The sequence below is a fragment of the Crocodylus porosus genome, unplaced genomic scaffold (genome assembly GCF_001723895.1).
Source record: "Crocodylus porosus isolate Cpor-Errol unplaced genomic scaffold, CroPor_comp1, whole genome shotgun sequence".
Taxonomy (NCBI): domain Eukaryota; kingdom Metazoa; phylum Chordata; order Crocodylia; family Crocodylidae; genus Crocodylus; species Crocodylus porosus.
In genome coordinates this window covers 22605675-22619848 of record NW_017728931.1, presented here as the reverse complement: position 1 = coordinate 22619848, position 14174 = coordinate 22605675, and positions in this window count along the sequence as shown.

The following is a 14174-nucleotide window of genomic DNA, read 5'->3' as shown; positions in this document are numbered from 1 at the left end:
AATTGCTAGGCAGACTTTTTACATAAGTTTCATTTCTGCAAAAATAACACTTCTAGATAAGAAATAAAATCTACAAAATGCGCATGTGTAGCTTAATGCCAACAGAGAAAAATACAAAGCGCTCATTTAGCTTACTAGTTAAGACTTCAAGGTTACATAAATGCGAGAGTGCCACACGGCAGTTATACAGAAGAAAAAAAAATAAAACAGTTACATTACCATGTTCCTCTGGCTCTTGGTCTACTCTAAGAGGTCAAGGAGGCCTCCATAGCTGGGGGCCACCCAGGCAGGGTTCTCCAGCAGGAGCTGGATGTTCCCGGCTGAGAACCGGGGGGCCTTACCCTGGGAGGGGACCTACAGGGAAGTCTGGTGAAAGTGCCCTCAATAGCAGGCCCCCCATAGCATCCAGATCAAGGACTGTCTCCAGGAGATTTATCCCCATATGTTTGGGGGGCAAATATCATCCTGCTCTGGGGCCGCTTGGAGTGCTCAGAGGGCAGGCACTCCATCTCTTCCTCAGCTACAGGAGGAGAGAAAAAAAACAAAAAACCCTCAGACTGGAGCTGGGAGCTGGGGGGGAGGGGCGGCTGAAACAGCCCGAAAATCAGCCCCAGGGGTGCAGAATAGCCCTGGAGGGGCTGAAGGCAAGCACTAAGGCAGGAGGAGGTTGCAGAGACCAGGGTAACCAGGCTGTGGAGGAGGGAGACAGTAGGAATCAAAGGGAGAGCACAGGCAGGGGTGGGGGAGGGGCAGAGGCAAGCAATAGTGCCAGAGCCCATGGAAAAAAGCTCAGAAAGCAGGGAAAAGGGGCAGAGAGGGGGCTCTCTGAGAGGGGCACGGGGTGGGGAGAGATACAGGGGCAGGGGGGCACACACAAAAGGGACCTGAGCTGAAGGAGCTCAAAAGGGCTTCACCTGTCAGCAGCCATCTTGAAAGAAAGAAAGGGAAGTTATCAAAGCATGTTTTGTGTTTAGCAAGGAAAATGTCTGTAGCTAATGAACTGATTGTTTCAGGTCCCTGAAACAAGATTACAGAACTAGTAGATCTTATCTTCTCACGCCTCATTTTTATTCATAGCTTGGAAAAGGAAAATAACTTTTCCTAGATTCTTAAACTCTGCTTACTGATTTGTGCTCTCTTCACTTGCAGAAAAGGCTACTGATTCATAGACTGTAAGGCTGAAAGGGACCTCATAAGATCATCGGGTTCAGCCCCCTGCACCAGGAAGAAAAGATAACTGGGGTCAGCAAGGTGATTGTTCAGTCTCTTCTTGAAGATTTAATATCCTGTTGATATCAAAAACTGGTTTAACACTTCAACAGACTCCTTGTAGGTGGCCAGCCAATGACTTTTGCCTGTTCACTGATGTTATTTTGCTTAAGATTTTAGCAGCAAACATATACCATTTGTTTTTTTAAGTTAAATTATTTTGATAAAGTATAATGAGGTTAGGCTTTAACATGAGTTATAATCTCAAATATAATATTAAATGGTTGTATTTAAAAAAGAAAAGTGTTGAATTTAAATTAAAATCAAAGCTATTATTTTAAACCCTTCATATTTATTCACCTTGCAGACTAAAGTTTTCAAGTTTTAATTCTCCGCATCTCAAGGACTTTTTTGGTTAGAAAATATTTTATGCAATGTATTGATTACTTCTGAATCATGTTTCCTGTTCAACTTTAAAAACATAATTTTCTTATACCATTTTTAGACAAACAGCAATGTTATTTGATGCTATAACTGGTTACTAATAGAAAGCATCATTTAAGCATTTCAATTCCTGTTAAATCCTAATCGAACTAAAGGGATGTCTTGGGGGGGGGTGGGGAATCTGACTAAAAGGAGAATTAACACTTTAAGCATACTCAGAAAATTTCTTGCCACAGTGCCAAAAATTCAGTATAACCACAATGTTGGGTAAAAGCATAATCCAGCCACATGGATATTATCATATAGCACATCTATGAGCTAAAGATGCCACTAAGACCATCCCTTGAAGGTTTGGAGCAAGTGAAGGGTGATAGCAACCCAGTGGCTGAAAGAGGGCTCCCTCTACTTTCAACAGATTAAGGAAAAGGAGAATATATTCCTTTGAGATGAAACAAACTCAGGCTCATAAGGCTGTATGTTATTACTGTTGTATGGGTATATGTTCTCTTATGCTGACTCTCTCTCACTTTTAACCTTGTGGTTTCATATAATCAGAAGTGTGGTGGCAGAGTTGTTTAAGTGTCTTGTAAGAGTTCGTGCCTTAATCTGGATTTGTGTGGAAGGCTGCTCCCAGTCAACCTGTCTGTGAGTGAGGACCTGGGCATCCAGGCTAAATTTGAAAGCGTCTAAACATGATGGTGGCCCCATCATGCCCTAATGGAGTGGTTGTCAGCCAGGGGTATGTGTACCCCTAGGGGTACTTAAAAGAGTTGTAGGGGATATGTAGATCTCTGAGCAGCATGCAGGTGGCCAGGAGCGCAGCCCGGCCATGTGGAGAGCAGCTGGGTTTGCTGTTGGGGGAGGGAGTGAGGCTGGGTCTGCCCAGCCAGGGCAGGGTGCGGGAACTGCATGTGGGGGCAGGGACTCCCACCACTACATGCACCCCAAGGGGGGGGGCGGCTGTGCCCCTGGATCTGCACATGGGGCAGGGCAGGGTGGGCTGGGGCCACACCGGGCTGCAATTGGGTGGGATGATGGAAGCTCTGGAAGGGGGATGGGGGGGCTACGGCAAATCTGTGGGGATCTCACTGGGGCTGGAGGGCATTGCTTGGAGCCAGGAACAGACTGGTGGGGCCAAAAGGAGCCCCTGGGCAGGCAAGGAGCTACCTCTTCCCTTGGTTGAGCCCAGCCCAAGGATATGGGCCCCGGGGCTGTGCATAGCAGAGTCTGCCCTGAGTGTGGTGCCCGGGCCTCATCCCCAGGTGGGCCATGGAGCCTTGGCTTGAGCACAGCCTGATTACACTCTGGTCCCGCTGTTCACACCACTGATCAGCAAATAGTGCTTAGGGATCAGTAAAACACAATTAACCCTTAAATGGAATGTGACAGACAAACACAGACAACTCAGTGTCCTAAAATCAAAGTCCAACTTTATCAATACAACAGGTATTGTCTCAGCAGTTTCTATATTCAGAGAGAGAAAAACCACTTAGTACAATGATCTCACGCAATCCCAGATGCTACTTTGCTAACAGAAAAGACGGCCACTCAGTTCCTGAAGCAAAGGGTTGGCTGGGATGATCCAGACAGGTATTGAAAGCTGGATTCATGATGTAAATGATGATGACAATGACACTTAAGTTTCTTGCTTTCCCCTTTTATGCTTTTTTTTATGCTTTTCTTTAACTCGACTTCTTTGGTGACTCCCTGTTTTTGGATCGGTCTTTCTGCTGTCAGCATATTGTTCATATTTTATCCTGTCAGCATATCCCTTTGTTCAACATCCCCATTATGAGCACACCTTCTTATTTGGCCTTTTTCCGGTGTCTTACCTTAAGCATTGTCCATTGGTCTCTTTTATCACCTTTCATTAACATATTCAATCATTTCATCCCTCTGATTCAGCTGGTTAGTGCTAAATTCAGTTAATTTGAGCTAGTAACAAAACTATTACTATGTTGTGTTAGAAAAACTTCTCACAGTGATAGAAAAAGGAAAGAAACATCATGTGAGCAAACTCAAGGCCATAAGCTGCTTGCAAGAAACAAGGCAGTTGATATTGCAAACACCAGCAAAATGAAAAGTTCAGATAACAGTGATGGTATACAGAACTTTAGGCTGAATATAAAAGAAAACTTTAAACAATGCTATAATTCACCACTCTATAAACAGGTGCAACTTTAAAGCATAAACTATGACAAGCTACCCTAACACCTCTGCCCTTGGTCCATATGTGCCTGCGGGGGCTGGAGGGGAAGAATTGGCGGCGCCGCCCGGTGGAGGGGACTTGGGGCAGAGGCCGGGCTCGGGGGCAGCTCCTGCCAACCCACTCCAGCCCCAGCAGGTCCCACAGTCACGGGCAGAGTGCAGGGCAGAGCCAGGAGTGGCGGAAGTGGAGACTCCACCTTGGCCCATGCAGGGAGCGGGGCCTGGGGCTACAGCACATGGGGCAGCACCGGCCACATCTGGACAGGGCACAGGCAGGCTGCCGCTGTGACAATATGCATGGATGTCAGAAGCAAAACCAGCAGCAGCAGAAAGGAGGAGTCTGAAGGAAGAACAGGAAGTGAGGGGGAGGAGACAGGAAAAATGAGAGTTAGAGAGGCTTGGGGAGAACAGTAGGCCCTGTAACACCTCTGCAAGAAACTGTTAATATTAAGTAGGGAGCTGTTCCTTGATTACCCATACAGGGTCACATGAAACATGGTGGCAGCAAAAACTCTGTGAGGAAGCCCGAAAGAAGAGAGAGATCTGGGCCCCAGATAGAGAGAAGCATGAAGGAACTGAAGCCCCCAGGACTGCTGGATTTCAGCACAAAGAGCCTGGCACAGACATGGAAACAACGGAAGCAAGAATTCAGTTTGTATACAGAGTCCGCCATGGCTGATTGAGAAAATGAAGGTAAAGCTGTTTTACTATCTAGTGCGGGGGAAAAGGCCGTGAAGTAAGTGCAACACTGATGTCGGGGAACCCTGACACACTAAAACAGTTAATAAAATCCTTTGTGACCCCAGGAAAAATGAGACTGTAGAGAGATATCAGTTTTTCACCCGAAACCAAGAGGAAGGAATAGTTTCACAGCACTGAAAACTCTGGCATCCTCATGTAATTTTGGAGACATAAAAGACTCCCTAATTAGGGATAGGATTGTGTGTGGTACATGGGACTCTGCCCTGAGGGAAAGACTACTAAGAGAGGTAGATGTAACCCTGGAAAAATGTCACCAAATTGCAAGGGCAGCAGAATTGTCTAAACAAAGGATCAACAGCCACATATACAGAGCAGGTTTACAGGCCCAACCTAAAGGACTCTGGAAAGCAGGAACCTGACAGGCCAACTGCAAATGCCAACAAACAATATGATTCAGTGCATGTACTGTGGGAAGCTACATAAAAGGTGGAAGGATAAATGCCCAGTCTATGGAAAAGAGTGCAACAAATGTGGAAAACGGAATAATTTCAGGGGTCAGTGTCATAGCCATCCAAATAGAAAAAAAACAGTCCACACAGTGATGAGGTATCAGGAGACTACAGATGAGGAGGAAACTTTCAGTGTAAATTTGACAGATTCATAGACTCATAGGATACACACATTACAGAAAAAAGTGGGCAACAACTCAGCCATATTTGCAACAATGATGCTAGATCAAAGACCTATAAGGTGGGTTGTGGAGCCACTTGCAATGTCCTTCCTGTGAATCTACTGAGTAGCAGCATCAGAATGGAAAAATGTCACCAAGTCCTGTTAATGTATAACAAAACAACTGTGAGGTCACTGGGAAAGTACCGTCTGACTAAGAAATCCATGCAACAAGAAACAGTACCATCTGGAATTTATAGTGATTGACAGAGTGGACACCCATCCACTGCTGGGCAGCCGGGCAGCACAGGAGAGCAAAAGAATGGTCATTAAGTTCGCTACCTAACAAAATTCTGTTAAGATATAGAGACATATTCCAGGGCACTGGACTCTTTGAAGGCAAACTGAAGTTAGAAATAGATCCACAGGTGCAACCAGTACAACTACCAACACATGGAATTCTTCTACCCCTGCTAGAGCCACTGAAGAAAGAATTGACAAACCTGCAGAAAAAAGGCATCATCACACTGGTTGAGAAAAGCTGACTGGCTCAGCAGCCTAGTAGTAGTAAGGAAGCCGTCAGGCAAACTGAGAATCTGCATTGATTTGAAACCACTTAACAGGGCACTCAAAAGAAGCCACTACCCACTGCCAACAATTGAGGATGTACTACCTGAATTGTCTAGAGCAAAAGTGTTCACAGTTTGTGATGTCAAGAATGGATTTTGGCATGTGGAACTAGACTAATCATCCAGCCATCTGACAACATTTAGTACGCCCTTTGGCAGGTATCGCTGGTTAAAGATGCCCATGGGGATCAGATCAGCTCTGGCAGTTTTCCAGTGGAAGCTGAACCAGGAGCTGGAAGGTCTTCTGGATATCAAGGTTGTGGCTGATGATATTCTTGTCATAGGAGAATGGGATGATAAGAAAGAGGCGATCTGTGACCATGACACCAAACTGCAACAACTCCTTAACAGATGCCGGGAGAGGAATATTAAACTGAATGCAGACAAAATACAGCTGAGAAGAACAGAAGTACCTTACATTGGACATCTGCTGACTTTGGAAGAACTATGGCTAGACTTGAAGAAGGTGAGAGCCATTATGGAGATGCCCAGGCCACAGGATGTCAGCCTTATTGGGATAGTTAACTATCTGTCCAAATTTTGTGCACACTTGTCTTAACGCTTGTGAGCCAATCAGGTTGCTAACACACAATGATGCAGCCTGGGAATGCGCACAGACCCAAGAGGAGGTATTCAAAAGAATTTAAAAAACTCATCAGTGAGGCCCCCACACTGAAGTACTACAACACAGCTGAGCAACTAATACTACAGTGTGATGTGTCAGAAGGAGGTCTGGGAGCAGTACTGCTGCAGAACCAGTAGCCCGTAGCTTTTGCTAGTACAGCAATGACTGAAACCAAAAGGAGATACATACTGATAGAAAAGGAGTTACTAGTGGTATTGTTTGGACGGAAACGTTCCAGTCAGTTCGCCTTTGGACATAGACTAGATTTGCAATCAGATCACAAATCATTAGAGATCATAATGAAAAAACACTTGCTGAGTGCTTTTAAGAGACTTCACTGCATGCTGCTGAGACTCCAGGCCTATGATGTGAGTATAAAATACTACCCAGGGAAGTCCCTGCAAGTGGGAGGTACACTAAGTAGAGCATACCTTCTAGAGTGCAGCACAGATGGATCTGTAGAATAGGAGATAGAATCCATTAGCATGGTACAAGGCTTGCCCATCTCCAAAAGCAGTCTCAAAGCAATGCAGCAGAGTATGGAACAGGATGGTATGCTACAAGCAGTTAAACAAGTACCACCAGAAGTTGTCACATATTACCAATGGAGAGAGAAACTATGTACACAGGATGGAATTCTGTTCAAGGGAGACAGGGTAGTGATCCACATAGCTCTGTGGTAAGACATCAAGAATCGACTCTGTGCTTCACACATGGCAATACAATCATGCCTGAGGAGAGCACAAGAGGTGCATCTACTTGCCAGGAATGAATGCCCACTTGAGAACATACATGGAGCAGTGTGAGGTGTGCAAGGAATACAGTGACAAACAGCAAAAAGAGACATTGAACCCTCCTGACATCCTCTCTCAGTCCTAGGAGAAAGTAGGGACTGACTTGTTCAATGTCAATGACGGAAACAATGTCAATGACAGATCTGAGCACAGTCTCAGTTTGGTAGAATTCAGCTCTGGATCCAGACTCTGACCCTGGTCATTGTAGACTACTATTCCAATTCTTGGAAGGTGGATTACCTCGAAGACACTCAGGCAGGAACGGTGATCAGGAAGCTGGATACCTGACACTATTCTCAAACAATGGCCCACAATACACCCCAAAAGAATTCAAACAGTTCTGCACTAGATGGGAATTCCAGCATAAGACATCATCCCCTGGGTACCCACAAAGCAATGGGAAGGCTGAATCAGCGGTAAAGACAGCCAAGAGATGCTTGTTGAAGGAAAATAAGACTGCAGAGGATCCCTACCTGGTTCTATTGAACCATTGCAACACACCCTCCCAAGGAATGGACAGTAGCCCTGCCCAAAGATTAATAGGCTGGAGAACTAAGACATTACTCCCCATGAGAGACTATTTGCTACAGCCCCAGGGAGGAAGGGGTGACAGTACGTGGAAGCATCCAAAAGCAAAAGTCTCAGCAAGTATCACAGCATAACAAAGAAGCCAGGCACCTGAGACCACTGTGCAGAGAGGAAAAGGTCTGGGTACAACCAATAAGTCCACATGTGAAAGAATGGCAAAAGGCCACTGTTGAGGGTGCAGTAGGAGATAGATCCTACAAAGTTGTCACAGACAGTGGACAGTAACTGAGACGTAACTGGAAGCAGCTGTGGAGTGCTGGCAAAGCAGAAATACAAGTGAGCAAAAGATGCCAGGATCAGAACCAAGACAGCTTTGACAACTGGTCAGTCATCAGTGAGCCCCACATAGAGGAGAAAGGTGCCATGGACTCCACAAAGGAAAGAGATGCACAAGCAGAGCCCAGCCTGCAAAACAAAGACAGGGACAAAACAGAAGCAGGTGTAGCACCCAGAAAAATCAAACAAACAAGAAGTGGGTGGCTGCTACAATGACCAGCATACCTGGATGACTGTGAGCCCTAAAGAACACAGGAGACCAGTGGTAAAGGTAAGGTCTCCATGGTGAGCTATGCGCTAGCAAACTCTGGCCCAACCAGGAGAATAAGTTAATCATCTGTTTTGAACTGTTGAAAGGAAAGGTATAACAATATGTATGAATCTCAGAGGCAAAGCCAGCAGCAGCAGAAAGATGAGTCTGAAGGAGGAACAGGAAGTGAGGGGAAGGAGACAGGAAAAACAAGAGAGTTAGAGAGGCTAGGGGAGAACAGTAGGCCCTGTAACAGCTCTGTAAGGAACTGCTATAATAAAGTCCCTGTTTATATTAAGGAGGGAGCTGTTCCTTGATTACCCAGACAGGTCACATGAAACAGCCGCCACACACAGCTCCCCCCACCAGGCTCCTGCCTCAGTTTCCTTCTGTGCTCAGTGTGGTCAGCGGAGCCTGCCCAGCCCCAGCCATACTCCCTCCCTCATTGGAGCGGGGCTGGTGGGGAGATGGGGGCTGCAGCCACTCCAGGATTTGCTGTAGCTCCCCCAACCCTCCTCCCAGCATTACTGCCACCTGCTCCAAGTGCAGCCCAGCCCTCACCAGGAAGACCCCAGCCCACAGCAGCAGCCCGCCTACCCCCACAAGCAGATGTGGGGGCACATGCCTTCCCAGGGTGCACGCAGCAGTGGGAGCCATTCCCCCCTGCCCCGTGCCCCCTTGATGAGCTGCTCCATCCCACATCCCACCCCACCCCAGCTGAGCAGTGCCTGCCCCACCCCATTCCCTCTCTCACTGTGGGGCCTCAATCTGCCCCCCACCCCTTAAAAACAAGAAAAACTATAAAAGGTGTACATTAGGAGAAACTGAGACAAACGGTAAATTTGGTAAAAATGGTTGAAAACCCCTGCCCTAATCTACCATTAAATTGCATCCAGTTTTGTAGACCATAATGTTATTTTGATGGCCCGTTTGGGCTTGGACAAAATGTTGACCTTTTTTTCCCCATATATAATTTAATCTCCTTCACCCTACATCTCTCTTCTCTACAAGGACTACAACAGCTAGACAGTAGAAAGAAGGTATAATGCAGCATCAAGAAACAGTGGCCTTTTAGTCTAGCACTGCTTTTCTGCAGCATGATGGTTAGAGCTGGTCAAAAATTTTCCACCAGAAAAATTGAGTCAGAAAACTGATTTTACAAAATATGAGCATGTAATGAGAGTGTCTTAACTTTGACTTTATCAAAATTGTCATGGGAAATTACAAAAATGTTTTGTTTAATGCTTTTATATTATTATATAACATTGAAATAGTAGAGTTGAAATGTTTTGGTTTTATTGGAACAAGACAAAAGTCAAACTTAATAACAAAATTAATGAAGAATTCTTAAGATTTAATCCTCCATCCTTTAGCCAACTGCCCTGATCTGAGACAAAATGAACTCTCAAATCTAAGTTTGACTTCACGTTTAAGTTTGGACATTACAAATTTCAGCAAGCTCTTTCAAGAACAACACAAAGATCTCATCATTATTGATGTGGTGGAGTTTGCAAAATCACTTCCCAAGGCTTAGATACAAATAGTTCTAAAATAATTTGATTTTTTTATTATAACATTTATGGAACAGACAGCATCAGGTTGCTGGCATTCTGTTTATACAAAAAAGGGACATGATTAAACAGAAAGAAATAGTGGGGTTCACTGAATTAATTGAATAGCCTGTCTGAAGGCTTCTCCTTGAATGGTGTCATTTCACTAATCTCTTAAAATACTTTCTTGAGTTTCATAGGAGAGAAACAAACAAAACAGTAGGGCTCACATCCCTGACCAGGCATTAACGAAGCCTGAATGAAATAATCATGAATGTTTGGCCCCTATTGTTTCTTGGCTTGCATGGACTACAAATATTCTTAGTAGTTTTAAAGGTTAAAATTACTTGGTACTCTTAAAATTGTTTTCTCTATCGTGGATGTATCAAGGATGAGTCAGCCTCCAGATGCACAGTTATTTCCCAAGTCAGTGAATCAGAAACTTGCAAAACCACAGCGTAAATTTTAAAGAGATCAGCCCAGGAACAAACAAATGTAACATCAAACTCTTGGAAATGTGAAACAAACACTGCTCCTGTTCACATTTCAGGAGGATACTGTAACCTTCCCTGGAGGGCCCTTATGGGCTTTAAACACTGATATATTACTGGCTAAGCTTGTATTGTTTCTCTCTTTAAAGGAGGAAAAGCCATTTTTTGGTCAAAACAGAGGCCAGCAGATTGAGGGGGCCTTCTCACCAGCTCTGCCATTGGCTCATTGTGTGACCTTTAAGTAAGTCGCTTAAACTTTTTTATGCCTCATTTTCTTCATCTGCTTGACGGAGATAGTACTCGCCTACCCCATGAGAAGCTGAAGTTGTTGGTTAGGTACTATTTTCAAGATGTTTTAAGATCCTCTCATGGAAAGTTTTATTGAATTGTAGCCATTCTTTTTGGTCTTTATATTACCTGAATGACCATGTTTATGAAGAATGGGGTGAAGACAGCTGACATAAAGCACATGCTGCACCTGCAGTCCTGGTTCTAACATTATGTGAGAGGGACTCTGCATGCCACCAACCTTTTTTTAACCAGGTGGTGCTGAAGGGGCTGCAGCTTGGAACAAATTGAATTAAGGGATGCTTCAGAGGCATAACTGAGCAATTCCGTATCTAGATGATGGTAGCACACAGGGCTGCAGATGCAGCTGTAGCCAGGCTGCCAGCATTAGTGTTAGCTAGGTCAGCACGCAGCAACTAGTATCCCAAGTTGGCACCTGGGGTTGTTGCTCTGGGTGTTTCCCACCTTCCCACCGTTAGTTATTACTAGGACTCTTGAATAATCTTCTGGGAAACTGATTACAAGAATTAATAAAATGCCAGTGTTCTACCTGCTTTGCCACTATATGGCAACATGGAAGATGATTAAGGAATTGTGAGTTGATGTTTCTGACCAAAGCATGCTCGGCAAACAGCTACAAGTGAGGTGAGAAATTAATTTGTCCGAGTCTAATGGTTTGGGCTACAAAGCTGAGTGGAGATGGCATACTGCTGAATGCACAGATTAAGTCAGGTATATTACCCATATAGTGGTAGGGCATGAAATACAATATGATTAACAGACCAGGTGTACTGTACAATAGACCTGAGACATCCAAAGAAGAAATCGGCCTGATACACAGTACATATAATCAGCTGCTCTACTCACTAAAGCTTTTAACAAATACAGATAGAAAATATCTCGTTGTTTTATGCTGTACCAGTCGTCTCTACTGTACCCTAATATCATTTCTCACTGCTTCATAGACTCGGGGTCTTTTGCCATCATAACCAGTGCTGGGTGTGTGAGAATACATGGAATTTCACTCATTTTGTACATTCCACAGAAAGCCTCACCAGTGCAAGTTAGATTACATTGCTGTTTAATAACTACTTCATATTAGATGGCTAACTTTATACTGTTACCTAAGTCATTGCAGATTCTTTTCAGATGCACTTCCAGACTTCCTCAGTATTAAGAAATGTTCTGATCTGGATGGTCTAATCAACCAACTTTAAGGACATAAAATTGGAATGAATGAGCATGCTCTCTCGCTCTGTCTTCTTTTGTTCAGTCTATGACTTCTATACTTGAATGAAATAATTGGTTAATACATGCTGTTTGAGGTATATTTAGATTAAAATGCAGAAGTAAAAAAATATCTCTGTGGTAGAAAAAGAAAAACAAACCCCAGTATACTTTTGGGGATTAAGGGCCTAGACGTTTGATTAAGGATGTGGAATTTACTTCTAATCTACTGTTTGTTCTTCATTGATCAATTGCCAATAGCAATCACCAAAAACAGTGAGAAGACAAAGTTCCTTTCAAACACCAAATCATGACTATAATTATCACTTCAAAATACTCTTTCATTTGATTATCATACTATTTCCTGTCATGCTAGGAGGTTTTCCTTCATACATATTTAGCATTCAAGTGTGGCTTATTTGTTTTATCATTCTTATGGATTTCCATTGAATCTCTTCTGTGGTTTGCCTCAGTGTTCAAACTGGACAGACTCCAGGTTTTAATTACTCCAATTCACACACATTGAAGAAATCAGCCTGATACACAGTACATATAATCAGCTGCTCTACTCACTAAAGCTTTTAATAAATACAGATAGAAAATATCAGTAAAGATTTACTGAAAGACTTCTTTCTCATTTGAAAATAATTTGTTGGTGTCTTCTTCCATGCTTGTGCTGCAGTTGAGAAAATAATTACACTGAGCTTCCAAATAGGACAAAACACTTATTAGGAGTAATTTTGGTGGGGCTGAATGTGTTATGCTGAACACGTTACCAAAGAGAACCAAGTCAAAGGACATTGTGGTATCTTCTCCTAACTGTCTTGTAGGGGATGAAGTTATGCCATATATACAAGATGACTTTTCACAGCCACATTTCACAGTTTACCATTGGTCTGGAATTCTTAAATGAAAAACTGCTTTGTTTCTAATTGCAGGTATACCAGCATGATACCACAGCTGAAGTCTGTCTGCCTCATATTTGGATGAGACCTCCAAAGCAGCATCTATTGGTCATTTGAGCCTTTTAAAATTAAACTGTACACAGAATCCAATTAATTATGTATTATTGTCCACTGAAACTCTCTCAGGCAGTCAAGAGACCCTTAAGAGATTTATTGCTAGGACAGTTCAGTTTGCTTCTAATTTCTTGTTTTCATTGTTCTATAGCTTTTTGTACTAAACTTGCTGTGAGCCTGAGGCAGAGGAAGCCACAAGTTTGACAGCTGTGTGGAGCCTAGTGTTAAGGCATTTTGCATGTAGGTGTGAAATGCAGCAGGACTCACTTGAGGCTCTTGGCACTGTGAAAAAGCAGCACCTCATCTCTTCCTCTGCTGCTTTTAGTTCATTCATCACATCTGACCAAGTAGGCTGTCACCTACAAAAGCGTATGCATTTCTGAATGAGTTATTGTATGAGGTGCCACCCTGCCCTGCCTTCTGTCTGCTTCTTTCAGGAAGAGTTGGGGGTGATTTTGGTTAAGTACAGACAGTCAAAAAGCCCAAGACTGAATCAATTCAGTCTTTGCAGGTTAGTCTAAGTATAGGAGATTGAATGAATAAATAAGTAAGTGAACAGGTGTTCCCTTTTGATTCTGGAAATGCAGCCACATGCCTGCAGTGGCCCAGGCCAGACACTGGGAGGTGCTAGAGCATTCCTCTCTGCAGCAGACAGCTTGAACCAAGATTAGCCCACCCACCCTACAAGGCAGTGTTTGTAGGGGAGGTGCCAAAGCATCCTGGGATGCTGTGAGACTGTGAGTTAACTTGAATCTGGAAGGGATCTGGGACAGAAGTTCAATAAATTGATTTAATTTAAATCAGTTAAATCTCAAAATACATCCATCCAGGTTTATCTTAAATCAGTTCTGGCCATTTTGAAAGTGGTTTATCTGTACTACACTTCTGTTGTGTTACAGATTTGAACGAATTTCCAATCACTTATACTAATTTACATGTAATTTCTGTCCCAAGCCCATGTATTTGCTATTAAACTCAACAAGACCTCAGTATATCTGCTACAGTTATTTGCAGTATGATGATCAGTTATCTGCTACAGTTATTTGCAGTATGTATGTGTGATAATTCCAATGCCAGAGTTATGTAAGAAGTATTATTCCAGCCTAGCTACATCAGTATTACTCTACCAGACAAGCATTTCTAAGGCAAACACACATACTTAACTTCCTGCTCTTTTCTCCTTCAATGATATAAGTTGGGGGGGG